At 40.2% G+C, this 27966-nt stretch overlaps 1 protein-coding gene across 1 annotated transcript in view; it reads right to left on the bottom strand.

Moving 5' to 3' along the window:
* The window catches only part of LOC126195158 (protein decapentaplegic-like), a 46627-nt gene extending 42839 nt beyond the window's left edge, over nt 1-3788 (bottom strand). The window contains exon 1 of the mRNA XM_049933665.1: nt 3496-3788. The gene's annotated coding sequence lies outside the window, so the exon portion shown is untranslated. The remainder of the gene's footprint in view (nt 1-3495) is intronic.
* Nucleotides 3789-27966: the final 24178 nt, after the last annotated feature.

Here is a 27966-nt window from a genome sequence, read left to right as displayed (position 1 = left end):
TTGTCGATTAACAAATAATGTGGAAAAGCGCTTTAAGCATGACGTTAATTATCTGTACGTTCGGTGGATCATAATTGCAATCTCTCAGTACTGAGCAGAGCACGTCAGTTTTAAAATTATAGTACAATTTTTCAGTGAACTTGCTGAACATTTACATAACTGTCGTAGCTTATACCATTTTTTTAAAGTCAGATAATTTTGTCTCCCCCCGCAGTTCATGTTATGAGCCTATGTGCCTTGATTACTGGAATCCAATGATAATTCAAATTCTACAATTTCTCCGCAGATTATTTTTCTTCTTTTGGTATGAAAAGTGAGTTTTACGTAAAATCGGATATGATCTCTAGATACTCGTTTTGCAGTACTATATCATGAATGTCGTTTACGTCTAAAACGAAGAACGTTATGGATGACGCAGATGTAAGCCATTTCGCACATCCTTATAGAAATTCATTGAACGTTGTGTAAGATTATGTCTGTTCTGTGCTATATTTACATCCTGCAGTTTGGAATCAATACAGACAGATTCTACAGCAATCGGCACTACCTTTGGTATAAAGAAACGTGTATTTTTTTTTCTTTTAGAAATGCTGTACCTATATGTCACTGCAAATGGCATAATTTAATTTTCATTTATGAGCGTTATTTCCAGCAGTATTATACTCCCTTTGGCATGAAGTTCAGATATATATATGAATTTCTTTCATATAAGGTGTCAACAGTAACTTTTCAGTACGTTAGGCGTATGGAAAGCTTAATGTCTGCATTTAAGGCTTGTTAATGAGGTTATACTAATCGTTAATACAGAGTTCTCATGCGATTAGATTTCAGAACGCTATATGTTGATAGAAATACAGGTTAACTTTCTATGATTACTGAAGTGACTGCGATAACGGGAAAACAATGTCAATGCAGGTGATGCTTCAACAGGAAGGAAAGTAAACATCTAAAAAAATAATAGTGGCGTTCTGTAACAAAGGCTGAAGAGATTTCCGAAATGCTTCTTTGATAAAAAAAAAAAAAACTTTCTTCAAAGTATTGACCTGGGCGCTTATCTCAGAGGCAACAATGACTCTGGCCGGCTGTCTTTGTTCAATCTGAAATACAAACTTCCAAAGAAGAGATGATACAGCCATGGTGTTACCATTTATCCTAGTAAACCTTGAAGTTTATTACATTAAAATATACTGCGAGCACTAGGAACACCTTGATGTATTAAAGACCTTAATTCGCATTATATATTATACCTGTTACTGTGAAAGTGCATTGCTACAGAAAGGATTTTTGTTACTGTTATTCTGTTTGGTGCACTAGCCGTTTCTCGGAAGTGTAGAGCTTCAACCTCCAGTGGCGCTCACTAGTGACAGGTAGGTAGAGGGGGACGAAAGGGACGGGAAGTATTCTACCTGCTCCAGTCCGACAAGCGATTAGGCACAATAGCACTGTGGACACTGGACAGTTATTCATACCCACCTGCAACGCACACAGTGCACACGTGCCGTAAATAGCATGGCGACACAATGCGAATGAGGAAAATAACAAATAAGATCATACTTTAGGCGAACTCGTGGAACGTGACTATGCATTGTTACATGAACAGGCTTCCGCATGATTTTAAAATATCACGTGCTAATGAAGAAGCCATTTATTATTGTGGAAGATGATCCTTTTTATGAAAGTTTTTCTGTGTTACTTGAATTACGTATCCAGATGGTTCGATGTCCACCGCATCGTGGTTATGAGTCTTATTGCCTACGGTGTACTGATTATGAGAAAGACCGTTTTGACGGCATGAGGTACTGAGGAGAAATTAAACGAACCTTGTTAAAGCTAAAGCGCGTCGCAGGCAATTCAACACTGTAATTTCTCGACAGCGAGGATCATTTGTTTATTTGTCTCTATGTTATAATATGTGTTTTCAGTCAAATGAAGAAGAATATGTACTGGAAGCGTATACCTTTTTCTATTCACGGATTACTGAAGCTTATCTTTTGAGTATTGGCATTCGCACAGCTCTCCGGAGAAATGGACTTCACTGCTTACTGAAAACGACCAAGTTGAACTAGATGTATTCTGTGATCAAGTAACATAATCACCATTATTATCGACAGGTCACAAATTCGTGTTAGCTCCGCAATGTAAGTTTATCGAACACCATAATGCCTGCTAACACAAAAACTGACCGACGGAGGCCAATTGAGCCCACATCACTCTGGTATTAAATGTCACAGCTCAGTCACAAAATTACAAAATGCTAGAACTATGCTCTAACTTCCTATAAAAAGGTGGGATGCAAGTACAAATGTACACCATCAAATATTTTATAATACGTCTTATGAAAGATATCTGAGAACTTATCTTAAAGTGCAATGCGGCCCTTGGAGAAGCCGCTATTACTGACGCATATTATCTTGTTTACTGCAACTATTATTTAACAGCAGAAGGAACCGATATCAGAAATAATGGCGGGGAAACACTGTGACAAGTCGGATGGTCCATGATTGTCCACAATGATAACTTTTCTCTTTTGCATCTTTACTGTTGCCTGCAATCGCACAACTGATTTTTACAGCGGTGCGAGGAGCCATATGTCCCATTGGGCATCACGAATTAGTTATGGATGCGCCGATTGGAGCTGCTTTAGAAACCTAACTGATTTAGCGGATGAAACTAGAGCTCTGAAAAATGTAGTTTCTAAAATTGTAGTTTGTAAATGCAGTTAATCGCTGGAAGAGTTACGCCTACTTCGTCTCAACCTGCGTTGCCTTACAGAACTGCTGTCACGATTCAGCTCTCGTCCGTTTATCACAACGGGTGACGTTATCTGACACAAAATACGATTAAAGAGAATACCAATAATATCCAGATCGAATTCATGCCGAAAAATGTACAATTATTCGTAGTCACTAGTGGGATACAGCGAAAACCATTAAAAAGTTCTGCAACCAGAAACGTTTTGAGATCGTGAATATCGGCCCGCTACAGCGTTTTCCACAACTATGAAGGATTTGTAGTTAATGTATTTTAGCAATTAAATTTCAGAATAGGTTGGACTTGGGAGTTTTGAAGGTCGTACAACTTCTAGATGAAAGATTCGGTCACTTTTGCCAGAGAAAGTAGAAAGGGGAGAAACATACTCTGGAAGCAGGTTAAATAAACGAGTTGACGTGGAATGGTGGGTCGAGACAATTCGTTTCAAACATGTTCGTACGTAAGTGAAGACACTTCATCATGTTACGACGGTGGCGAAACTCCCAAATTATCGCAGATTTTACATAATACCCAATGAGTGGCTGTACATAACCGAACGTGAGTTTATTTTCTATGTGTGCTCACCGGATCAAGTTTCTTGCAATGGTTAGCACTAGCTGAGGCCGTACAGTAAGTTATGGTTCAAGTGTGCGGCAGATAGAAAATGAGAATTACTGCTGGTCACCCGCACGGTGTGAAAAGTGTTGTCTTACCGATGGCATGCTATGTTCTAGAGGTACTTACATGAGCCGTCCGTGACGGCGGCAAGCAGACTGAGCTGACAGCGACGACACCTCACTGGCGAAGCGACGATCGTCCGTAGGCACATCACCAACTGTACGGGCGCACACCACAACAACAACCCTTCGTGCTCTTCAGAACGTCGTAATCCAAGTACTCTGTATGCTGTCTACCACCACTGGAACTGGGGACAACGTCACACTATTCTGCGGGCTTATCTCCTGTCCGTCAGACGACGAGCGCGTGTTTCTCCTACGAAGGCAGATCTCCGTCCTGGAAGTGGCGACTCCACCAGCTGCCCGCGAAGGACTGAGCGAGTAGCGACTCTCGCGGGCGCACGCACTGACCGCCAGGGAGTGGGGCTCTTGGGGTGGGGGGAGGGGGGGGGTGGGAGGTCGTGAGGCGGCCCCACAACTGGGAGCCGCTGTTGGCCTCTGGACAGGCTTACGCGCCTCAGAGACGCGTTTGCTTTACACGAGCGCCAAACGTGCCTTCGTTGGGAACTCTGCGATTAAATTCTAGGCAGCAGGACAGTTGCCGCCTAATGTCATTTTTATTTACTGGCAAGTACTTTATTGATTATACCTCTGTCTCTAAATAGAAGAAAATGCTATGAACTGCTCCACTCACTGTGGATCATCCCATAAGCAAACACATACCGTCTTCTTGTGTGATGCTGCCTAGGGCCTAACTAAAACGTTTACACTGTTTTCTTCTGTGCATTCTTCAGCGTAACCATTTTCCTTTCAGTATAACTGCTGGGCAGTCTTATTGTCCACAGACTAATATAGTAAATTATCGTCTCAGAAGTGTGTTCTTATCGTAGTTTAGCGAAAGTTTGCCACTCCTTTACGTGGAAAGTTGCGCAGGTCACACCAGTGTCCAATAAAGGCAAGAGGAGTAATCTGCTGAATTACAGACCCATGTCACAACCGTCGACCTGCAGTAGAATTTTGGAACATATACTGTGGTCAAAAGATATCAGTTATCTTGAAGAAAACGATTTACTGATAAATAGCCAGCGCAGATTAAGAAAATATTGTTGTTATACTAGCTCTTTGTTCTCATTAACAAGCGGAGGGCACGACGTTGGGATCACGGTTTTACTACAAACTTTGTACACCTTTAGTATGCCATTGACGTGCGAGTAGTAAGGTGCACTACTCCGGCAATTCTGAGAAAATCGCAAGAGAAGATTCACGAGTCTATTATATAACATTATATAACTGATGTATCTGTGCGTAGGTGGCGGACGTTAAGGGTTCGTGGTGGTTAAGTGGTTAGCATTCAAGCTACTTAAGACGAACGTGTATGAGGTGATGGTTCTATTCCCGCTCAAACCTTCATTTTTGTAGTAGAACTGTAAATTCTGTCGTATTCAACAAATTTTGCACCTACATTATTCGTTCTTACTACATTAGGAACATCTCATCGGTGCGCAGGTTGATTGTCAAACGGGGCCTGACTCTGTATCTGCAGCCGGAAGCGTCGAGGTGCAAAGTAGTTCCGGGTACCTTACCAGATTGCATGTATAAGGGATTTCGTAAATCACGAAAGGCATAAATTTTCAGGAAAACACTATGCGTTTCTTCATATAGTTGTCGATAGTTATAAATATGTTAAATAGTTAAATTTAATTACAAAAATGTAAGTGGTCAAATAACATGAAATTCACTAACACTTCAGGCATATACAGATGGTTTTTTAAAATTGTATCACCTCTCAAATGTCAAATAAAATAACATGACCAGTGATGCAAAAAATATACATTAAAACATAAGTATAAACATGAGTCGAACCGTCGCCTCATAGACGTTCCTCTTACGCGGCTCGAACGCTAACCACTTAACCACGAAGGATTCTAACGTCCTGTACCAACGCGCAGATACATCAGTTACATAATAGATGCGTAAAACCTTTCTTGCGATTTTCTCGGAATTGCCAGAATAGTGCACCTTACTAATTCCACCTTACGTTGTTTTAATGGCCTGCTAAAGGTATACAAAGTTTGAAGTAAATCTGTGATTCTAACGTCGTGGCCTCTCCTTTCAGTAATAAGCGCTATTGACAACGTATGTCAAAATGATTGCATATTTTTAGATTTCGAGAAGGCTTTTGACGCCGTTCCTCACAAGCGATTTATAATAATATACTGTATACATGGTAAAACGTACCGCCTCAGTCGTGCGACTGGATTCGTGATTTCGTGTCAGAAAGGTCACAGGCCGTAGCAATCGAGTAAAAGTCATCGAGTAAAAGTCATCGAGTAAAAGTCATCGAGTAAAACTGAAGTAATTTCTGGCGTTCCCCAAGAAATTTTTATAGATCCTCCGCTGTTCCTGGTACACAGGAACGATTTAGGAGACAATCTGAACAGTCTCCTAAGATTTTTTGCAGATGAAACGCTGTCATTTACGGCCGTTTAAAGCCATCATATGACCAGAACAACCGGAAAAAAGATTTATACAAAATATCTATATGGTGCGAAATGTGCCAGTTGAGTCTAAATGTTGAGAAGGGTGATGTCATACAAACGAGTATTAAAGGGAACTGCTAAAGTTCGGTTACATGATAAATCGAACAGGCTGTGTATTCAACTAAATACTTAGGGATTACAGCTATAAAAACTTAAAATGGAACGATCACATAGATACTGTTGTAGGGGCAGCGAACCAAACACTGCAATTTATTGGCAGAACGCCTAGAAAATGCAACAGGTCTACTCAAGAGACTGTCTACACTACGCTTGTCCACTCTCTTCTGGAGGATTGCTACACAGTATTGGATCCGCATCGGATAGGATTGACTCGGTATATAGAAAAAGCTCAAAGGACTACAGCTCGTTTTGTTATCGCGTAATTGGGTTGATGTTGTCACGGATATGATAGGAGAATTACTGTGGCAATCATTAAAACCTACATAGTGAGAAATGATCGTCATAATGAAGTAAGGGAAATCAGAGTTCACACGAAAAAATTTAAGTGTTCGTTTTTCCCGCACGCTTTCTGGGAGAGGAACGGGAAGAAATAATCCGAAGGTGATTCGATGGATGCCGGCAGTTGACTGTGAATTGCAGTGTAGTCATGTAAATGTAGATGTATTGGGTTGGTGCATAGGTTCGTAACTTTTTCCGCAAGTCTCAAAGATAACAGGTACACATAATAGCGACTTTAATCATCAATAACATATCCTCCTCCACTATTTACAGCAGTCTGCCAACGATGGAGAAACTTTTCGTTTCCGCGACTGTAGAAATCACGTGGCTTTGGGCGAAGAACTCGTAAAACCATATTCGGAGTGCATTTTCTTTCCGAAAGTATGTTCTTGGAGGCTGTTCGATAGAGAGCGGAAAAGGTGAAAATCTGAGGACGCTAATTAGGTGAATAAGCTAGGTGCGGAATGATTTCTCCACTGAACTCCTTTATACTGCTTTATGTAAGTCTAGCAGAATGTGGGCGGGCGTTATCGTGGAGTAGCAGACTCCCTCGTCGTTGTTCTTGGAATGCGTTTCCTAGACGTCTCGGTTGTTGATAATAAATGTCAGCAGTGATCGATACTCCTCTAGGGAGCAATTCGTAGTACATCGCGCCGTCGCTGTTCCACCAGATGCATAACATTATCTTTTATGGATGCTCGTAGGTCTTGTATGGGGAGTTACTACGTTGTTTCGACTCAATCATTCCTTTCTTTCCGTCTGTTAGCATAAAGATACCACTTCTCTTCACCAATAGCGATACAGGACAGGAATGGTCGGTGTTGTTCACGAGCCAATTGATGACGAACAAGCAGAGATACACACATGATCACACACTGAATTTTTGTGATTTTGGTTTAGAGCATGCATTACCCATACACCCGATTATGAACCTTCTCCTTTGTATGCAAATGCCGCACCATATTGGAATGATCATAGTTTACCACCTTTGCCAGTTGTCAAGTACACTAACGTGGATCATTGTGGATTAATGCGTTTAAACGATCTTTGTGAAATCACGAGTGTCTCCCTGAACGTGAGGAGCCACTAATGTCGAAATGATCCTCCTTAAAACGAGAAACTTCTTTCTTGCGGTGCTCTGTCCGACTGCATTATACCCATACATTGCGCAAATGTTTCTGGCTGTCTCCGCTGCTGTCACCCCTCTACTGAACTCAAACAGAAGAATATGTGCCGGCCGGAGTGGCCAAGCGGTTCTAGGCGCTACAGTCCGGAACCGCGCGACCGCTACGGTCGCGGGTTCGAATCCTGCCTCGGGCATGGATGTGTGTGATGTCCTTAGGTTAGTTAGGTTTTAGTAGTTCTAAGTTCTATGGGACTTATGACCTCAGCAGTTGAGTCCCATAGTGCTCAGAGCCATTTGAACCATTTGAAGAATATGTCGGAAATGTTCCTATTTCTCCACTTGGCACTCCCATTTTCTAGCGTCCACAGCCTCACTAATTATCTCCGAATGACAAAATGACAATATGTAAGCTCAAATAGTTACAGTGAACTACAAATAAAATATGACAATCGATAAATAAACCCTTAACAACTGGAGTACAAACATGCAAAACCAAAAGGCTGCAAACTTATGCACCAACCTGGTAGACGACGAAGAGCTATCGAAATACTGTACATGAAAAGATTATACAGAAGTCCTCTAATTTAGTTCAAGATTGTAAGAAACGTTTTGCATGACAAATCTTTCCTAAGTGATCTCACGATTGCAAAAGAGCAGATGACTGAAGGAGCACATAACATTTCTACTCAAATAGAAACAAAGGATGATGCTATACAATCCTGAAGTAGATTAGCGGAAACTTAGTAAATATTCTTCTGGGCACTACAATTAGCCTAAAAAATGCAAGAACGCACGTATTGTGAAGAATAATGAAAAATTAACGAAAATTCCGTAAAAAAACCCGAAGTGTACACTTGGCCTTTTTGACATTCACCATTCTGTATACTAAATTTTTAAGCTAGTAAGCGCTTGACTAAATTAACTTAATTGCTATTGAACCAAATATTCCTAGACCAAGTAAGAATATTCTGTTGCAAGTGATTTTGGTGTATGAGTGCCATGTTCAGAGGAGAGTCGAATAGAGTATTTAATTTGCAGTTTGTGGATAAGTTCATCTAGCCTGGTCACTGCTTCAGCGGAAGAGCCACCAGCAACAGTGAGATCTTACGATGCGGTAGGAAAGGATTGGGAAACTAAACCCTGTGTAATGTGAAACGAACGAATATTCCTGTATGACGCCGTCGGTTGTCACACGCTTTCAACCCAAGCATTCGAACGAAAGTCGAGAAAATTAGAATGTGCAAGTTGAAGGAAGAGAGATTTTAACGTCCTGTAGCCCAATCTCTTCTGTGTGCTTTTCGGAGCAACTATCCTGGCACCTGACTGTAGCATTTTAAGAAAACTATGGAGTACAAAAAAACTGGATGGATGGACAAGGATTTGAACCAACATCCCCCGGTGTCGGAAACACTGCGTCATCTTGCTCGGCAGCACAGCAGCTGGGTTCTACGCTTTTCATTATACAACAATGAAAGTTACAGACATGATTTTTGCATTAAAGTACGAATATTATGCAGTTGTAAGCATACAGATGACGCATTCGAGAATCATATAACACGGTTCCAATAACCTTTGTATTTTTACTATTCTCTCATAGTTTTAGATGGAATCATGAAAAACGCCGATAGCGGTTTCGGAACACTTAAAGTTCCATCACCTGGTGTAAACTGTAATAATGAAAATACTTTGTTGCATGAGATTGAGAGGGAATCTTCAAGCTTTCTAAATCAAAAATTCAGCTCAGGAATTATACAATTAAACTTACTAAAATAAAAGAGAGGACATGAAGTTACTTATAAATAAAATCACTTAACCGTCTTAGGTCATCCTCATCTCCATTGTCGTTATGCCACAAAAGTTCCGATTCGAAAGAGTAAAAAGACAGCGTTACGTACGCACCCTAAATTGCCTGAATAATATCATGCTAAACTAAAATAGTCAGTGCGTTCGATAATAGAATCATGAGGATGGGAATGGAGACATCTTAAGATTTCAATTTCTTCCAGAACAGTGAGTGACCGACCTTTCTCTGCAGTGTGTGACACTGTCACTTTGTCGCTAACCTGCTGCAGCTGATGATGGTTGTCAATCAAATGGGTTGTTATCGCTGACCTGGAACTGACATGGTCTTTGTGTTCTTTAAAGCATGTGAAAATTCTTACCTTTCTGGCCAATATACCTGCTCCTACCCAACTGGTGCGTATCGCACTCAGTACAATACACACCAGGATACGAGAACGGTTTCTTTTTAAAACTTCGCGATTCCGTAACCTACCATCCAAATTTTTGTATGAAAAATGCCGGAACTATGTTGGTTGGCAACAGTTTCTTTCTAGATCTCTCTAATAAATACCCATGATATGCATCTCACTTGTTTTATGATTCTCGTGACTCTCGCTGTCCGGTCATCGTGCCTTTGTTTGGAATTTTTGTAGGTTTCGCTTGTCACTCTTCTTACACGGAACTTCTGTTCCATGAAAACATTGTGGATGAGGATGACCTGAAATAATCAAGTAATTTTATTTGCTAGTAACATCCTGTTGTCTGTATTTTATTTTAGTAACTTTTTACTGTGCGTTCCTCATCTGACATTTTCTTAAACTTGAGGATTGCGTCCCATTGTTTTGTAACACAATATTTTCATTGTTAGAGCTTACACTAGATGATGGAACTAAGTTTTTCGAGACAGGTCGTATGCGCAATAAAAAATTGTTGATTTAGCAACTGTTGTGCGTTTTCTTAATTTCACAAAAAGTACTTGAGGAGTTGCGACTGCCTCACCGGAGGAAACATTAGTAGGTTCTGCTGGATACACGAATTCCTTTTACGTTCAAACGAACAACAATACAGTTTTGTAGTACGATTCAAAACCGCTGTACATAAATATCAAATGATGCATCTTACATATTCCTGTTCAAATGATCACTTGAAGTCGATTACAAAGCGTGAACGAACTTACGATCGAGAATTTGTCAAAACGAGTGTATTTAATAAATATAGACGTTATCACGGAAAGATCATACGGCTACGGCTAACTGCGTTAGAGATAGTGAGCTGGTACAGATATGAACCTGCATGAATCCCGCCTCCCCCCCCCCTCCCCCCGAATCCCGTAGTTCGCAGAGTTGGGATGCCTTGGGTGCCTCAAGAATACCTTAGGTTCAGCCACAACGTACGGGTACCTGCCTAGAGGCCAGAAAAACATGGCATTCCTGAAGAGGGCAGCAGCCTTTCGAGTAGTTTAATGTGAAACGGTGTGGGTGATTGGCTGATCCACACACATGGCCTTGTTGTGCTGCGACTGCGAATGGTTGAAAGCAAGGGGAAACCACAGCCGTTATTCTTCCCAAGTGCATGCAGCTCTACTGTATAGTTAAATGATGATGGTGTACCTTTGAGTAAAATACTCCGGAGGTAAGACTTCCCCCTCCATTTGGATCGCAGTCATGGACTACTAAGGAGGATATCGTCATCAAGTAAAATGAAACTGGCATTCTACGGTTGGGAGCGCGGAATCTTCGATCCCGTAATCGGATGGGTAGGTTAGAGAATTTAGAAACGTAAGTGAACAGAAAGTTAGAAATTGTGGGAATTAGTGAAGTTCGGTGGCGCAGTGAACAGCACTGTTGGTCAGGTTTCTACGGGGCTATAAATACGAAACCAAACAATAGTAATGTAGGAGTAAACAACCAATAAGAAAATAAGCATACGCTTATATGGTGGATGCATCTTATTGTTGACACCTGCAAATAATGCGACAGCTATAACCTTCTGAAGAAAGACACTTCATATCTGAAACTTCGTAAGGAAATAAAATTTATTTTGTACAACTGATTGTTCATTACTTCGATGAATAAGTGTAAGCTTCTATGTATATTATAGTGAACGCATTATCATAGTCAAGACAGATAGGAATCAAACATCTACCACAGTAAGGCAAGCATATGTATGCCAACTAGAACCGGAAATGAAGAAGAGATGGAAATAATTTTTGAGGAGATAAAAGAGTTGATTCAGATAGTTAAGGGTCATGAAATTTTAATTGTGATGGGTGGTTAGAATTCGATATTAGTGAAAGAAAGAAAAGGAAAAAATAGTACGAGAATATGGACTGGGAGAAAGGAATTAAGGAGGAACCTTCCTGTTAGAAGTTTGCACATAGCATAATCTTCTTACTGCTAACGCTTAGTTTCAGAATAATGAAAGATGATTTTATAGACGGAGGAGATCTGGAAACTCTGGAAGATGATATATTGATTATTTAACGCTAAGAGAGGCGTTTCGTAACCAGTTTTGTTACTGTAAGAAATTCCAAGTGCATATGTAGACTCTGGCCGTAATGTGTTGGATTTGAACTGTAGATTGAAACTGAAGTAGTTGCAAAATTGTGGGACATTAAGGAGATGAGACCTGGATAAACTGAAGGAACCAAAGGTTGTTGAACGTTTCAGAGGGAGCGTTAGGCAATGTTGGACTGAAACTGGGGAAAGAAATGCAATACAAATGAATAGGGATCTTACAGAGATGAAATAGTGAATGCAGCAGAGGATCAAATAGGCAAAAAGACAATGCCTAATAGAAATTCTTGCGTATCACAGGAGGTATTGAATTTAACTGATGAAAGGAAAAAATGTAAAAACGCAGAAAATGAAGCAGGCGCCAGGGAATACAGATATCTAAAAATGGGACTGACAAGGTGCAAAAAGGTTAAGTAGGAATTGCTAGAAGAGAAATGTTTAAGGATACAGAAGCATACCGCTGTATCACATGGGAAAAGATAATACCGCCTACAGGAAAGTTACAGAGGCCTTTGGAGGAAAGAGAAGGAGTTGTATGAATATCAATAGCCGAGGCGGAAAACCAGTACTAAGCAACAAAGGGAAAGCTGGAAGATGCAAAGAGTATACAGAGGGATTAAACACCGAAAATAAATTTGAAGGTACAACTGTTCAAAAGGGAATAAGAGGTAGGTGAGGATGAGCTGGGTGATATAATACTGCGAGATGACTTTGACAGAGCAATAAAAAAAGTCGAAACAAGCCCTCTGGAGGTGGTGATGTCTCCTCAGAATTATTGATATTCTTGGGAAAGGCAGCCATGTCACATGTATGTGTAAGATGTATGAGGCATGAAAAGTACTCTCACACCTCAAGAAGAATTTAGTAAATTTAGTACCAAAGAAAGTAAATGTTAACAGGTGTGAATATTACAGGTGTCAGTATTACAGTTTGGTAAGGCGTAGTTGTAAAATGACGACACGAATTATTTACAGAATTATGGAAAACAGGTAGAAGCCGACATCAAGGAAGATCAGTTTCGGTTCCGGAAAATGTAGGAAGAAGCGACGTAACACTGACCCTACGACTTATCGTAGAACTTAAAAGATATATTAAAGAAAGAAATACTTACGGTTTTAGCACTTGTAGATTTAGAGAAAACTTTTGACAAAGTTGACAAAAGCGTCCTCTTTACAATTTGAAAGTAGCAGCGATAAAATATAGGGAAGGAAAAGTTATTTACAAATTGTACACAAACCAGACGGCAGTTTGAATAGTCGAAAGGCATGAAAAGGAAGTAGTAGTTGAGAAGGGTATGGAGAGAGGGTCCTAACCCATCTCCGGTACACACAGCAAGCAGGGAAAGAAACAAAAGTTCACGGAGAAAAGACAATAAATTTTGAGCTTTGCCGATGACATTGTAATTCTGTTAGAGACAGTGATGGACTTGTCAGAGCAGTTGAACGGAATGGGCCGTGTCTTGAGATGAGGATGTGAAATGACGGTCACAAAACCAGACCAAGGGTAATGAAACCTAATCGAATTAAATTATGCGATGCTGAGGGAGTTTAATTAGAGAAAGAGGCATTAAAAGAAGTAAATGTGTTTTGCGATTTGAGCAGCAAAATAGCTGATGATGGCTGAAGTAGAGGGGATATGAAATTTACACTGGCAGTACGGAGGAAAACGTATCTAAAAAAATGGCTCTGAGCACTATGGGACTCAACTGCTGAGGTCATAAGTCCCCTAGAACTTAGAACTACTTAAACCTAAGTAACCTAAGGACATCACACACATCCATGCCCGAGGCAGGATTCGAACCTGCGACCGTAGCAGTCGCGCGGCTCCGGACTGAACGCCTAGAACCGCTAGACCACCGCGGCCGGCGACTATGTGTCAATAGACCGTTTTCTTTGAGGTAATTCATAATGTTCGAACACAATATATGTTCCAAAATCATTTTTTAACATTTAATAAAAATGTAGGTGTTTAGACTTCTGTTCTGAAACTCCTTGTCTGGAGTGCATTGTTGTGTAGAAGTATAGGGTGGGAGGTAAGCAGTTCTGATAAGAGGATAGAAGCTTTTGAAATGTGGTGTTACAGAAGAATGCTGAATAGTAGATGGATAGAGCAAATACCTAACGCTGAAGTTGTTGTTGTTGTTGTTGTTGTTGTGGTCTTCAGTCCTGAGACTGGTTTGATTCAGCTCTCCATGCTACTCTATCCTGTGCAAGCTTCTTCATCTCCCAGTACCTACTGCAACCTACATCCTTCTGAATCTGCTTAGTGTATTCATCTCTTGGTCTCCCCCTACGATTTTTACCCTCCACGCTGCCCTCCAATACTAAATTGGTGATCCCTTGATGCCTCAGAACATGTCCTACCAACCGATCCCTTCTTCTGGTCAAGTTGTGCCACAAACTCCTCTTCTCCCCAATCCTATTCAGTACCTCCTCATTAGTTATGTGATCTACCCATCTGGCCGGCCGAAGTGGCCGTGCGGTTAAAGGCGCTGCAGTCTGGAACCGCAAGACCGCTACGGTCGCAGGTTCGAATCCTGCCTCGGGCATGGATGTTTGTGATGTCCTTAGGTTAGTTAGGTTTAACTAGTTCTAAGTTCTAGGGGACTAATGACCTCAGCAGTTGAGTCCCATAGTGCTCAGAGCCATTTGAACCATTTATTTTGATCTACCCATCTAATCTTCAGCATTCTTCTGTAGCACCACATTTCGAAAGCTTCTATTCTCTTCTTGTCCAAACTATTTACCGTCCATGTTTCACTTCCATACATGGCTACACTCCATACAAATACTTTCAGAAATGACTTCCTGACACTTAAATCTATACTAGATGCTAACAAATTTCTCTTCTTCAGAAGCGCTTTCCTTGCCATTGCCAGTCTACATTTTATATCCTCTCTACTTCGACCATCATCAGTTATTTTGCTCCCCAAATAGCAAAACTCCTTTACTACTTTAAGTGTCTCATTTCCTAATCTAATACCCTCAACATCACCCGACTTAATTCGACTACATTCCATCATCCTCGTTTTGCTTTTGTTGATATTCATCTTATATCCTCCTTTCAAGACACTATCCATTCCGTTCAACTGCTCTTCCAAGTCCTTTGCTGTCTCTGACAGAATTACAATGTCATCGGCGAACCTCAAAGTTTTTATTTCTTCTCCATGGATTTTAATACCTACTCCGAATTTTTCTTTTGTTTCCTTTACTGCTTGCTCAATATACAGATTGAATAGCATTGGGGAGAGGCTACAACCCTGTCTCACTCCCTTCCCAACCACTACTTCCCTTTCATGTCCCTCGACTCTTATAACTGCCATCTGATTTCTGTACAAATTCTAAATAGCCTTTCGCTCCCTGTATTTTACCCCTGCCACCTTTAGAATTTGAAAGAGAGTATTCCAGTCAACATTGTCAAAAGCTTTCTCTAAGTCTACAAATGCTAGAAACGTAGGTTTGCCTTTCCTTAATCTTTCTTCTAAGATACGTCGTAAGGTCAGTATTGCCTCACGTGTTCCAGTATTTCTACGGAATCCAAACTGATCTTCCCCGAGGTCGGCTTCTACCAGTTTTTCCATTCGTCTGTAAAGAATTCGTGTTAGTATTTTGCAGCTGTGGCTTATTAAACTGATTGTTCGCTAATTCTCACATCTGTCAACACCTGCTTTCTTTGGGATTGGAATTATTATATTCTTCTTGAAGTCTGAGGGTATTTCGCCTGTTTCATACATCTTGCTCAATAGATGGTAGAGTTTTGCCAGGATTGGCTCTCCCAAGGCCGTCAGTAGTTCCAATGGAATGTTGTCTACTCCGGGGGCCTTGTTTCGACTCAGGTCTTTCAGCGCTCTGTCAAACTCTTCACGCAGTATCGTATCTCCCATTTCATCTTCATCTACATCCTCTTCCATTTCCATAATATTGTCCTCAAGTACATCGCCCTTGTATAGACCCTCTATATACTCCTTCCACCTTTCTGCCTTCCCTTCTTTGCTTAGAACTGGGTTGCCATCTGAGCTCTTGATATTCATACAAGTGGTTCTCTTCTCTCCAAAGGTCTCTTTAATTTTCCTGTAGGCAGTATCTATCTTACCCCTAGTGAGATAAGCCTCTATATCCTTACATTTGTCCTCTAGCCATCCCTGCTTAGCCATTTTGCACTTCCTGTCGATCTCATTTTTGAGACGTTTGTATTCCTTTTTGCCTGCTTCATTTACTGCATTTTTATATTTTCTCCTTTCATCAATTAAATTCAATATTTTTTCTGTTACCCAAGGATTTCTACTAGTCCTCGTCTTTTTACCTACTTGAACCTCTGCTGCCTTCAGTACTGAAGTACTGAAAAGAATTGGGAAGAAAAGAAGCCCAAGAGATGAATGCAGTCAGCAGGTTCAAATGTACGTAGGTCACGGTAATTATTCAGAAGTGAAACGGCTTGCACAGGATAGACTAGCGTTGGAGCCTGCATCAAAGCAGTGTTCGGGCTGAAGACCTCAACCACAACAACATGAATCCATGGCTGTTGTAAAATTGTTATCGCTTGGATGTAACCGTAAGGTTTGAATTTTTTGTGTGTAGACTCTTATTAAATTGGCATATTCTCTTTGAGCCAATTGCGCCCGGTTACTGGGCGTGGCTGTGCACCTGCCGTTAACGGCAGGCTTCTGTGAGAGGTACAAAGGACGCAGAGCACTCATGTTTACCTGCCCGTGCGGGTTCCCAGCCACCCAATCACCAGAAAGAGCGCGCGCTAACATTCTACACAAAGCGAGCCTCTCGACACACGTCGGTCATCGGCTGCCATTCTCAAGGCTAAGCAACGGACACAGTTCCCTCCACGATGTGACATACGAGCCGTAGGTTTGTTGTTGCTGTTACAGATTTTGGGCACGAAGGAAAGTGGGCCTCTTACTGCAGAAGGGCAACTTTTACAGTAGAGAGAAAAAAAAACTGAATAATATCGATTTAATGAAGTTTATTTCCTGACATGTATTTCTGGTTTCCCGATGTAGGTATACATGCTTAATTCATACACGTGAAAGTCAAGTATGACGCAAGAGGAAAGAGGGGAGCGGTTTAATGTTGCACGTGTTCCCTTTCTGCAGTATAATAGATTTTTAAATTAATTTTAGGGTTAAGTTACTTGTCTTAAAATAGAATTATACATATAAACCTCTTTAATTCTAATAAACATTGTTACATATTTCTGCATAATATTTGGTGTTTTGCGTGGTTGCATTACTCAATTATCTTCATCTACATGATGAGATGCCGTTGTTGTGGGCTCAGTTCAAAAGCTGTATCTTCTCTTGAGGGCTATAGACGAAATATTTTTTTATTTCATTCATTTTCTTGTTATTTATGGGCGGTACAGGTATGTAGCCTTTCTTTGAAAGGAGTTCCAAAGGTTGTACAGTTTTTCTCAGCCTATTAGCGACCATCGTCAAGCAAGATCAGTGTTGCACGTAACACTATGAGAATTTTCAGCTGAAAATTGCGTCATGATATTTTAAAATAGTGAGACCCCTTTTTAGGTGTCTTTTAGCGTCTGTACCATACGAATCACCCTGAGGCAGGTTCTTTTACAGAAAGTAGGCAACCAGCAACTATAGGCGACAAAAGAATCCACCTTCATTTGAACAATGGAAAACAGGTTTCCGTTTTTTACGGACTGTTTTATGAATTCACCAACGTCATCCACGGTATTATATCTTTCCTACTTCCTTCAACACTTCCGGACTAGTTCCCTATCTGGAGTAAACGGAAAGTTGACGTCGTTGCCAGACCCGAGTTATCGTGCATATACAGTTTTCCGTTTTTGCGGCGAACAATGCACTGATCTACTCAGAACAATAATCGTTTAAAACTGAAATTATAAATTTTGGACTATTTGGCTTTCTCCACTGAACGATACATGTAATCATACGACCAAGAAAAGAAGTTAAATTTGGTTTTCACTCTGATGTCGCCTAAAGAACATCTGGAAACTTCAACTTCTTATCGTTATCACTTACACGTTTTGTGAGGACATTCCTGGTGCGACTACAGGAATCTGGGAAAACTCTAGTGATGTTGAAAGATTGGAATGTGGTTTTTGTTTAGACAGCATGTAACCGATAGAAATGTAAAAAGAGAAAGATTTCATTTTCATCGGAACTTCTACATTTGTCTATGTTTATATAATAGCTCCAGCAACTGGGACCTGAAATCGCAATTACATATTTGTGAACGACATATAGCAAACTGTTTTAAATTTTAGCGAAGCAACAATTTTTCGTTGCCTGAATACGACAGAGAATGGAAGCAGAGCTCATGAGGTAGCAGGTTTTAGTGACAACCAACGTCACAGCGCCTCTATCCTCTTAAAACAATATGTCAGCATTGAATCGTAATTTGGAAACTACAGTCTCTTTCATAAAATTCAATACCGAACGGTGTTATCTATTACATATAACTTAAAAGGAATAAATTAAATAAGAAATAAAAATCATTGACCATTTACCCGTTAATCTGAGGGGGCTAACAGACAATAAAAGTAATTATGAGGCAAACTGAAACATATTGGCATGACAACTTTTATTACTTAAGTTAATTTCTTAACAGGTTTATCTAAGTACAAAGCCTATAAACCTGAAGACAGCTATCGGGAAACTCAGTACCCACCTGTGTGCACTATCAAAATGGGCGCAGGATGTAGGGTTAGAGCTCAACCCTCCCAAAACCTAAGCGGTACTGGTTGGTCATTCTAGGCTCAGTAACCCGAAATATCGGGTATCCTTACTATCTTTAACCCTAAACGGGACAAATATCAACTAGTCTCCTTTAGCAAAGAGTCTAGGAGTAATAATAGATAAACTAAATTGGACTGAGCACGTAACTATAATGTGCACGAAGGCATCAGCATCTCTCCATGTCGTGTAAAAATGTATAAGGCTCTTTCCTCTTCACCTGAAAAACTTATGTAAACGCTTATAATTCCAATTATTGATTACAGAAATGTTACGCTGCAATACCTTTCTAAGGACAGCTCATAGAGCTAGAACTACTTATGAATGCCTGCGTTCGTTATACCTCTGATGTGCAGCTCTTTGATCACACTTGAGTCTAATATTCACAACTATCGTGGCTGCGTGTAGATAAGCGTACAGATTCCATACCCTCTACTCTTCCTTAGTGTCTTAACAGTGAACACTGTACTTCATATCTCTACTTGATCTTAAAGCTCTTGTCTGAACAACGTGGCACAAACACCCGTTTCCATCAGAACAAAATCCTTTCTGTCCCAGCAGGAATCCGACTTTGGAACAACCTCCCGCATTATATTAGAGAACTAAATAATGTCTCTCGCTTCAGAAGACTTATCTATGAAAGCAACAATAAGAATACAATTGTCCCCGTAAAAACTCGTTATCCTTGTGCATCCCTCTTTACAACCTGATCTTCCTTACTTCCTACATTCTTATCCGATGTAGTCTCCTTAAATTTCCTTTCCCCAGAACTCGCTGTATCAGAAAACATCTATATTGTAGACCCATAAATTATTCTTATATCTGCGAATATCATTATTGTTATTAAATGAAATGAAATGGCTCTGAGCACTATGGAACTCAACATCTTAGGTCATAAGTCCCCTAGAACTTAGAACTACTTCAACCTAACTAACCTAAGGACATCACACACACCCATGCCCGAGGCAGGATTCGAACCTGCGACCGTAGCAGTCCCGCGGTTCCGGACTGCAGCGCCAGAACCGCTAGACCACCGCGGCCGGCATTATTGTTATTAATGTCACAATTATTTTCATCTTCATCATCATCATCATCATCATCATCAGCATAATTATTATCATCATTATTAGTGGTTGCAGCTGCACTAATACAGAAACTGCTTGTATAAATTTTGTTAGTTCATAGTATAATTTACTCACACTGTCAGTTCTGACACTAAAATCATTTTAATACTAGTTTTCGTATTAAAATTGTTATTTCTTAGTTAACTACGTTGTAAGAGGTACTGAATGTGTGAAACCCTGGTCCGATGTAAGAGAAGGACTGATGGCCGTAATCAGAGGTTAGTGTATACATATATAATTCTGAAATTAATTCCGGCATTAAAAGGAAAGCAGTTATCATAACCGGAGCGTGAATAGAAGGGAGAATATGCGGGATTAGAGTCATATCGACGACGAAGATATTTCACAACATGATAAGGACAACTGTGCAAATTAAATTTGAAAGAGGCAACTGGTAAACTGAATTTGTAACTTTCACGTCGGCTCTTTAAATCACTATAAAGCGCACAAAGTAGTGTGATTCAATCGAGGCGCTAGGGCTCTTGTAGCTCCTCAAACACGGATTTTGGGTCAGTCAAGTCTTCGGAATCACACGGAGCAGTATCAGTCATCAAAAGTTTGAAGCCATAATTTTTTCTTTTTTTTTGCGTTTGAATTCTCGTAACAAGTCAGTGCATCCCTAAATTAAAGTACCAACATTAACATCTTCCGTAAAGCCAAAATTATGACTTGGTTGTCATGTAATGTGTCGGTTTTGCAATTATGTTGTGAATGGAGCAGAATGTGGCTTCTTTTCAGTCAATTTGAGTTTTAGAGAAAAAAAAGGTAGCAGAAAGACTGGACTCATTCTTAGACAAAGAATTAGTGGACAGCTCCTGGGAGACTGAATTCGACGTTGTGGTATTATTATTATTATTCTTTACTTTCTCAGACGTTAAGTCTGGTTAAAATGGAAAGTGACGCGGACCTTGATCAAGCGTCACTTCCTTTTAACTGTATGGTATGTGTTATATTGCATTTAGGAACTTTCGGGTAATTGAACATGCATCAATAATTACTGATTTCTGTAGTTGTATATATAAGTTTGGATGTAGCTGTATTGCACTGATGTACTGGTGGATATTGTGTGGTATGACTCCTGTAGTTGATAGTATAATTGGTATAATGTCAACTTTATCCTGATGCCACATATCCTTGACTTCCTCAGCCAGTTGGATGTATTTTTCAATTTTTTCTCCTGTTTTCGTCTGTATATTTGTTGTATTGGGTATGGATATTTCGATTAGTTGTGTTAATTTCTTCTTTTTATTGGTGAGTTTGATGTCAGGTTTGTTATGTGGTGTTGTTTTATCTGTTATAATGGTGCTGTTCCAGTATAATTTGAATTCATCATTCTCCAGTACACTTTGTGGTGCATACTTGTATGTGGGAACGTGTTGTTTTATAAGTTTATGTTGTAAGGCAAGCTGCTGATGTATTATTTTTGCTACATTGTCATGTCTTCTGGGGTATTCTGTATTTGCTAGTATTGTACATCCGCTTGTGATGTGATCTACTGTTTCTATTTGTTGTTTGCAAAGTCTGCATTTATCTTTTGTGGTATTGGGATCTTTAATAATATGCTTGCTGTAATATCTGGTGTTTATTGTTTGATCCTGTATTGCAATCATGAATCCTTCCGTCTCACTGTATATATTGCCTTTTCTTAGCCATGTGTTGGATGCGTCTTGATCGATGTGTGGCTGTGTTAAATGATACGGGTGCTTGCCATGTAGTGTTTTCTTTTTCCAATTTATTTTCTTCGTGTCTGTTGATGTTATGTGATCTAAAGGGTTGTAGAAGTGGTTATGATATTGCAATGGTGTAGCCGATGTATTTATATGAGTGATTGCTTTGTGTATTTTACTAGTTTCTGCTCGTTCTATAAAGAATTTTCTTAAATTGTCTACCTGTCCATAATGTAGGTTTTTTATGTCGATAAATCCCCTTCCTCCTTCCTTTCTGCTTAATATGAATCTTTCTGTTGCTGAATGTATGTGATGTATTCTAGTATATTTGTGGCATTGTGATCGTGTAAGTGTATTGAGCGCTTCTAGGTCTGTGTTACTCCATTTCACTACTCCAAATGAGTAGGTCAATATTGGTATAGCATAAGTATTTATAGCTTTTGTCTTGTTTCTTGCTGTCAATTCTGTTTTCAGTATTTTTGTTAGTCTTTGTCTATATTTTTCTTTTAGTTCTTCTTTAATATTTGTATTATCTATTCCTATTTTTTGTCTGTATCCTAGATATTTATAGGCATCTGTTTTTTCCATCGCTTCTATGCAGTCGCTGTGGTTATCCAGTATGTAATCTTCTTGTTTAGTGTGTTTTCCCTTGACTATGCTATTTTTCTTACATTTGTCTGTTCCAAAAGCCATATTTATATCATTGCTGAATACTTCTGTTATCTTTAGTAATTGGTTGAGTTGTTGATTTGTTGCTGCCAGTAGTTTTAGATCATCCATGTATAGCAAATGTGTGATTTTGTGTGGGTATGTTCCAGTAATATTGTATCCATAATTTGTATTATTTAGCATGTTGGATAGTGGGTTCAGAGCAAGGCAGAACCAGAAGGGACTTAATGAATCTCCTTGGTATATTCCACGCTTAATCTGTAATGGCTGTGATGTGATATTATTTGAATTTGTTTGGATATTAAGTGTAGTTTTCCAATTTTTCATTACTATGTTTAGGAACTGTATCAATTTAGGATCTACTTTGTATATTTCCAATATTTGTAGTAACCATGAGTGGGGTACACTATCAAAAGCTTTTTGGTAATCAATGTATGCATAGTGTAGTGACCTTTGTTTAGTTTTGGCTTGATATGTCACCTCTGCATCTATTATCAGTTGCTCTTTACATCCTCGTGCTCCTTTGCAGCAGCCTTTTTGTTCTTTATTTATAATTTTGTTCTGTGTTGTATGTGTCATTAATTTCTGTTTAATGACTGAAGTTAATATTTTGTATATTGTTGGTAGGCATGTTATGGGGCGATATTTTGCTGGGTTTGCTGTGTCTGCTTGATCTTTAAGTTTCAGATAAGTTATTCCATGTGTATGTGTATCAAGGAATGTGTATGGGTCTGCAATGTAACTGTTAAATAATTTAGTTAGATGTGAATGTGTTGAGGTGAATTTCTTTAGCCAGAAATTTGCTATTTTATCTTTTCCAGGGGTTTTCCAGTTGTGCGTAGAATTAATTGCTTGGGTGACTTCATGTTGCAAAATTATCACTTCAGGCATTTGTGGTATCATCTTGTATGTGTCTGTTTCTGCTTGTATCCACCGTGCATGCCTGTTATGTTGTACCGGGTTTGACCATATGTTGCTCCAGAAGTGTTCCATGTCTGTTATGTTTGGTGGATTGTCTATTTTAATGTGTGTGTTATCTATTGTCTGGTAAAATTTATTTTGATTTGTGTTGAATGTTTGGTTTTGTTTCCTTCTATTTTCACTTTTTTTGTATCTTCTAAGTCGTTTGGCCAATGCTTGTAATTTCTGTTTCTTTTCATCTAATTGCTCTATCGCTTCTTGTTGTGAGATTTTACCTAACCTTTTTCGTTTTTTTTCTGACATTTCATTTCTTATAAATTGTGTTAGGTGTCCGATGTCCTTTCTCAGTTTTTTTGTGGGTTTCTTCTGTGTGTTGGTTGGTTCTGATCTTTGCCTAGTGTGTATATTTAGTGTAGTGAGTGCTCCTATATAAACCAGTAGTTGTAACTCTTCCATAGTTGTGTTTTCATTTATTTTGTTGTGTATGATTGTGTTGATAGTTTTTATTGTTGTTTCGACTTGTGGGTTATTTGGCGGTCTATGCAAGAATGGTCTAATGTCTGTATTTGTGTCTTTGTATTCTATATATGTCAGCTGAAAATTTTCTTCTATATCTAACATGTGTGTCACTTCGTGCTCTATTTGTGCTTGTTCTGGTGGCTGTCTTAAGATTTCGTTTTCCTCTGACTGTTTAATTGATGCGTGTTGTTCTTTGTTTGTTTGCTCTGGGATGTTTGAGTCCATTACTGTATTTTCTTCTTCTTCTGATTGCACATTATTTTGTTCCAGTATTTGTTGAACTTGTTGTTTGATGTTTTCTAATTCTGACTGGGGTATCCTGTTATTTTTTATTACTACACGGATCTGATCAGCTAGTCGTTGTTCTGTTAAAAATTTTAATTCTGGGTATCTGGTGATAAATGTTGTGTATACTTGTGATCTGTATCCAGTTGTGTTGGTTCCTAGATTTGTTGCTTGGTAATAACAGACCATGAGGTGTCGATTAACTTCATCTGACCATCTCATCCTCTGTCTTTGTTTTCCTTCTAGGGTGGTTGCATGAAGCATATCCTGCAAAACACCTCTATTTGTATTTGAATCATTTTCCAGTTGGCTAGCAGTGTCGTTACCATTGTGGGCGGGCATAGGGTTCAAGCGTCGTCCCCGACCATGACGGCGCTTGTCCGAGGCTTCTTTAGTTCTGTCCTGAACCAACTAATCACACTAAAAGGGGCGTTAGCCCTATTAGTGGTTTGTTCTTTTCGTCGCCTTTTACGACTGGCAGAACATACCGGAGGCCTCTTCTTTTCCCGGGCCTCCACGGGAATTATTATTATTGTTATTATTATTATTATTATTATTATTATAAGTAGTAATAGCAGCAGTAGTAGTTATGCATGAATAATACCTATTTTTATTACTTGGTTCGGGATAAGATGTTATGCAATATGAATACTAATGATAGCCTTGGCTACATTTTAATGATCCCAAAGTGTTGATGATTTTCTTAGCTCTGTAAAAACAAAAATAAGTACACTCATTTTGACATGAACTAAGGAAAAATCAGTAACTGACATGCCGAAATTAACCACCTTCTCATGCAACAATAACAACACCCAACACTACCAGATTCCATTGCAGAAGACGTGTTCAGACTACATGAAAAATACGTTTTCACGAGCGATAGCCTAAGCAATCAATCCAATTGTCGCTGAAAGTGTTTACAAAGTGTCGTGGAATCCCAATCGTCGAGTGTTCCGAGATTTATTCTCGTGACCAGACCGGGCTCATCTATAACATTCGATGGACCTATGACTATTTCCTACGTTGTGTGAGGATTCAAATCTGGAGTTGTACGCTCCCCAGCACAACTTTAAATATCTAAACCGCAGAACTATCAAGTTTTAAATCCTGTGAGTTTAAAAGATAGCTGCTTTACTGAAGTAGTAATTTATACAGTTCAGTTTATGTGGAACAGCCACACAGATTTAAATTAAAATCTATAATTATTTGTTTTTATAAGGTTTGGAACTTAAATAGTGGCAACTATTTATTCACAACCGATACAAAAGAGTTACTTGTTTGCACCTGTTACTGTCCTTCAAAGTAGTCACCAGCGTTGTGTAGAACCCGTTGCCAGCGATGTGGAAGGCGTAGTATACCGTTAGCAGAGCCTGTTCTGTTGATAGTGCGAATGGAGCAGTCTACTGCCTGTCGCATCTCTGGAACAGTTCTCAAGCGAATGCCAAAAAGTGGTTCCTTAATCTTCGGTATCAAATCAAAGTCACAAGGAATTAAGTCCGGGGAGTACGGTGGATGGTACGGTGCTTACCATTCCCATCGACCGAGCAGAGCAGCCACAGCTTGCGCTGTATGCGCCCGCGCATTGCGGTGCAAAATAATGGGTGGGTTGCGCAGAAAGTGTCGCTGCTTCTTTCGCAAAGTTGGTCGCAGGTGATGCTCCAAAAGCGAACAGTAATACTGTGCATTGACGGTCTGCCGTGGAGGAACGTAATGCATTAGGATAACACCATCACAGTTGTACACGAGAAACCATAACTTTCACCATACTGGGGCTCTGAAGCACTTTCGACTTTCGCGGCGACCGACAATGACGACATTCGTTGGATTGGCGTTTCAGTTTTGGCTCGTAAGATGTGGCCCATGTCTCATCCAGTGTTATGATACGGCGTAAGAAAGCCGCGCTCATAGCGTTTCAAGTGCGTCTGAGCAGCGTTGTAACGCATCCATTTCTGCATTTCTTTCAAGTCATTCGGAACCCATCGTGATGCAGTTTTTCGCATGCCCAGGCGTTCCTTCAGGATGCGAAGCACAGTCGTATGCGCTAATCCGGTTTCATGGGCGAGCTTACGAATCGTATGGCGTCCATCACTGTCCACTAACGCGGCAACAGCATGCACTACTACTTCAGAGACGCTAGGACGACCTGCCCGATGCATGTCTGCCAGTTTGCCGACCTTCGTTGAAGGCTTTTACCCAACGCGCCACTGTTCTGTAAGGCAATGTCGATGTCCCGCACGCCTCTTGAAGGCCTTGATGACACTGTCGTGGTGTACGACCTCTGGCACATTCAATCCTGATCCAGTTCCGTTGTTCCTTTTTCGAAAACACAGTGACACGGTTACGTTAGACCGCTTGCTCACAAGTGACCGAGTTTCTCTAGATCGTGCGCACGCCGGTGACGGGGGACGGGCGAGTCCATTTTCTCGGAGGTAAGGTAGGTATGTCAACAACATGTGCTATCAACGACAATAGTAGATTCCATTGCATATTGTCTCCACAGCAGTGTCTCTCAGATTTCACTCAGACGACTGCCTCAAACTTCACGTCTCTATCCTAGAGACAGATCACCATCAACAATAACACTCTCGCTCCATGAGACGCCACGGAGAGATTTGAATATTAATCCGGGACCTGTTTGGTGATATGGACTGGCGGCGGAACTATCTATCAAATCGACTCTCTTAGGTAATGGTTTGTGGATAATAAAATTCCTGAAATGGACTGGCCTGCCCATCGTCTCGACCTGAACACCTGTGGGATGAGTAAGATCGTCGACTTCACTTCAGACCCAAACCTTCTCTGGTTTCGGTTCATGCGGAACACTGAGCTGAAATTCCTGCACACCCATTCAGATGCCTCATCGTAACCGTTCCCAGTAGAGTTCAAGCCGCCGTAATAGCGAAGCGTGGACACACCCTATATTAATGTCTACTACTAAGTGTCCGGATACTTCGATCAGACAGTGCGTCTTCCACTACATGCATTGGTTACCTCCGAGTGAAGCGCCACCGCACAATCATTCATCAGTGACCGTGGTTACGGAATCGATTTATCTGGCAGCTTCCGAGACATTTAAATCAAAATCTCTTCACGTATTCACGCTTTTTTACATGTTAGTATTAGTACCCATGCCATGTAATATAATGCATCATGTAGGTAAAGTAACGTAACACATGTCATATCGTATAACGTGACACATTCCACCATGTCAACCAACATGGCATTTGTCATGTGGTGCATTAAGACACAACGTGTCATTAAAGTTTAGGGTGCATCCATCCCCACTCTGGCGTATTTCCTATTACAGATACACCCCCACTCTCTGATACTTTCTCCTGTAGATGCATCCCACTCTCTAGAAACGCATAAATTTGTGTATATTTGATGTTTCCCCCTCATCATACCTGAAACAGAGATTGGGTTTGGGGAAGAAATGGTCCCCTCCGGGAAAAAAAATCAATTCCCCCACATTGTTTTAGCGTTTCCCCATCCCAGGAACAAATCCACCATAAGATATTTAATATCCCAGAGAAATCCTCAGCTGTTACATGTATGCTCTTCAGGCACATTATATTAAAGCCGGCCGCGGTGGCCGAGCGGTTCTAGTCGCTTCAGCCTGGAATCACGCGACTGCTACGGTCGCGGGTTCGAATCTTGCCTCGGGCATGGATGTGTGTGATGTCCTTAGGTTAGTTAGGTTTAAGTAGTTCTAAGTTCTAGGGGACCGATGACCTCAGATGTTAAGTCCCATAGTGCTCAGAGCCATTTGAACCATTTTTTTATATTATTTATTTTTTACCACGGCTGATGAATTTTCTGGATTTTGGACTCAGGATCAGGGACTTTCGCCTACAAATTGGAAGATGCAGATGTGCAAACACCTTGCAGCTAAGAGAGCTCATTGTGCTGGGGAAGTGGGTTAGCTCGTGAAAAAGCTCGAATATGTCATCATGTTTTGATTCAAATATATTTGAGCTTCAAATACGGGGGGAAGCTAGTTTCCTTCACATCCCTAACTCTGCCCAGGACATACACTTTTTCTCATTCTGATTACCAACTTTTATCTACCATAATTTTTCACATTTGGCCGCCATAGCTTGGCAACCGATGTAGATTGTGTTGACTCGAACTACGACTGATCCGGTATAGGTTTTTTACTATCTTCCAAACCACGTTCTTATGCCAACGGATAGAGCTTTCACA

Source organism: Schistocerca nitens, chromosome 7 (genome assembly GCF_023898315.1).
Source record: "Schistocerca nitens isolate TAMUIC-IGC-003100 chromosome 7, iqSchNite1.1, whole genome shotgun sequence".
Classification (NCBI taxonomy): Eukaryota; Metazoa; Arthropoda; class Insecta; order Orthoptera; family Acrididae; genus Schistocerca; species Schistocerca nitens.
Note: the sequence above shows the minus strand (reverse complement) of the source record. Positions and strands in the feature narration are given on the sequence as shown.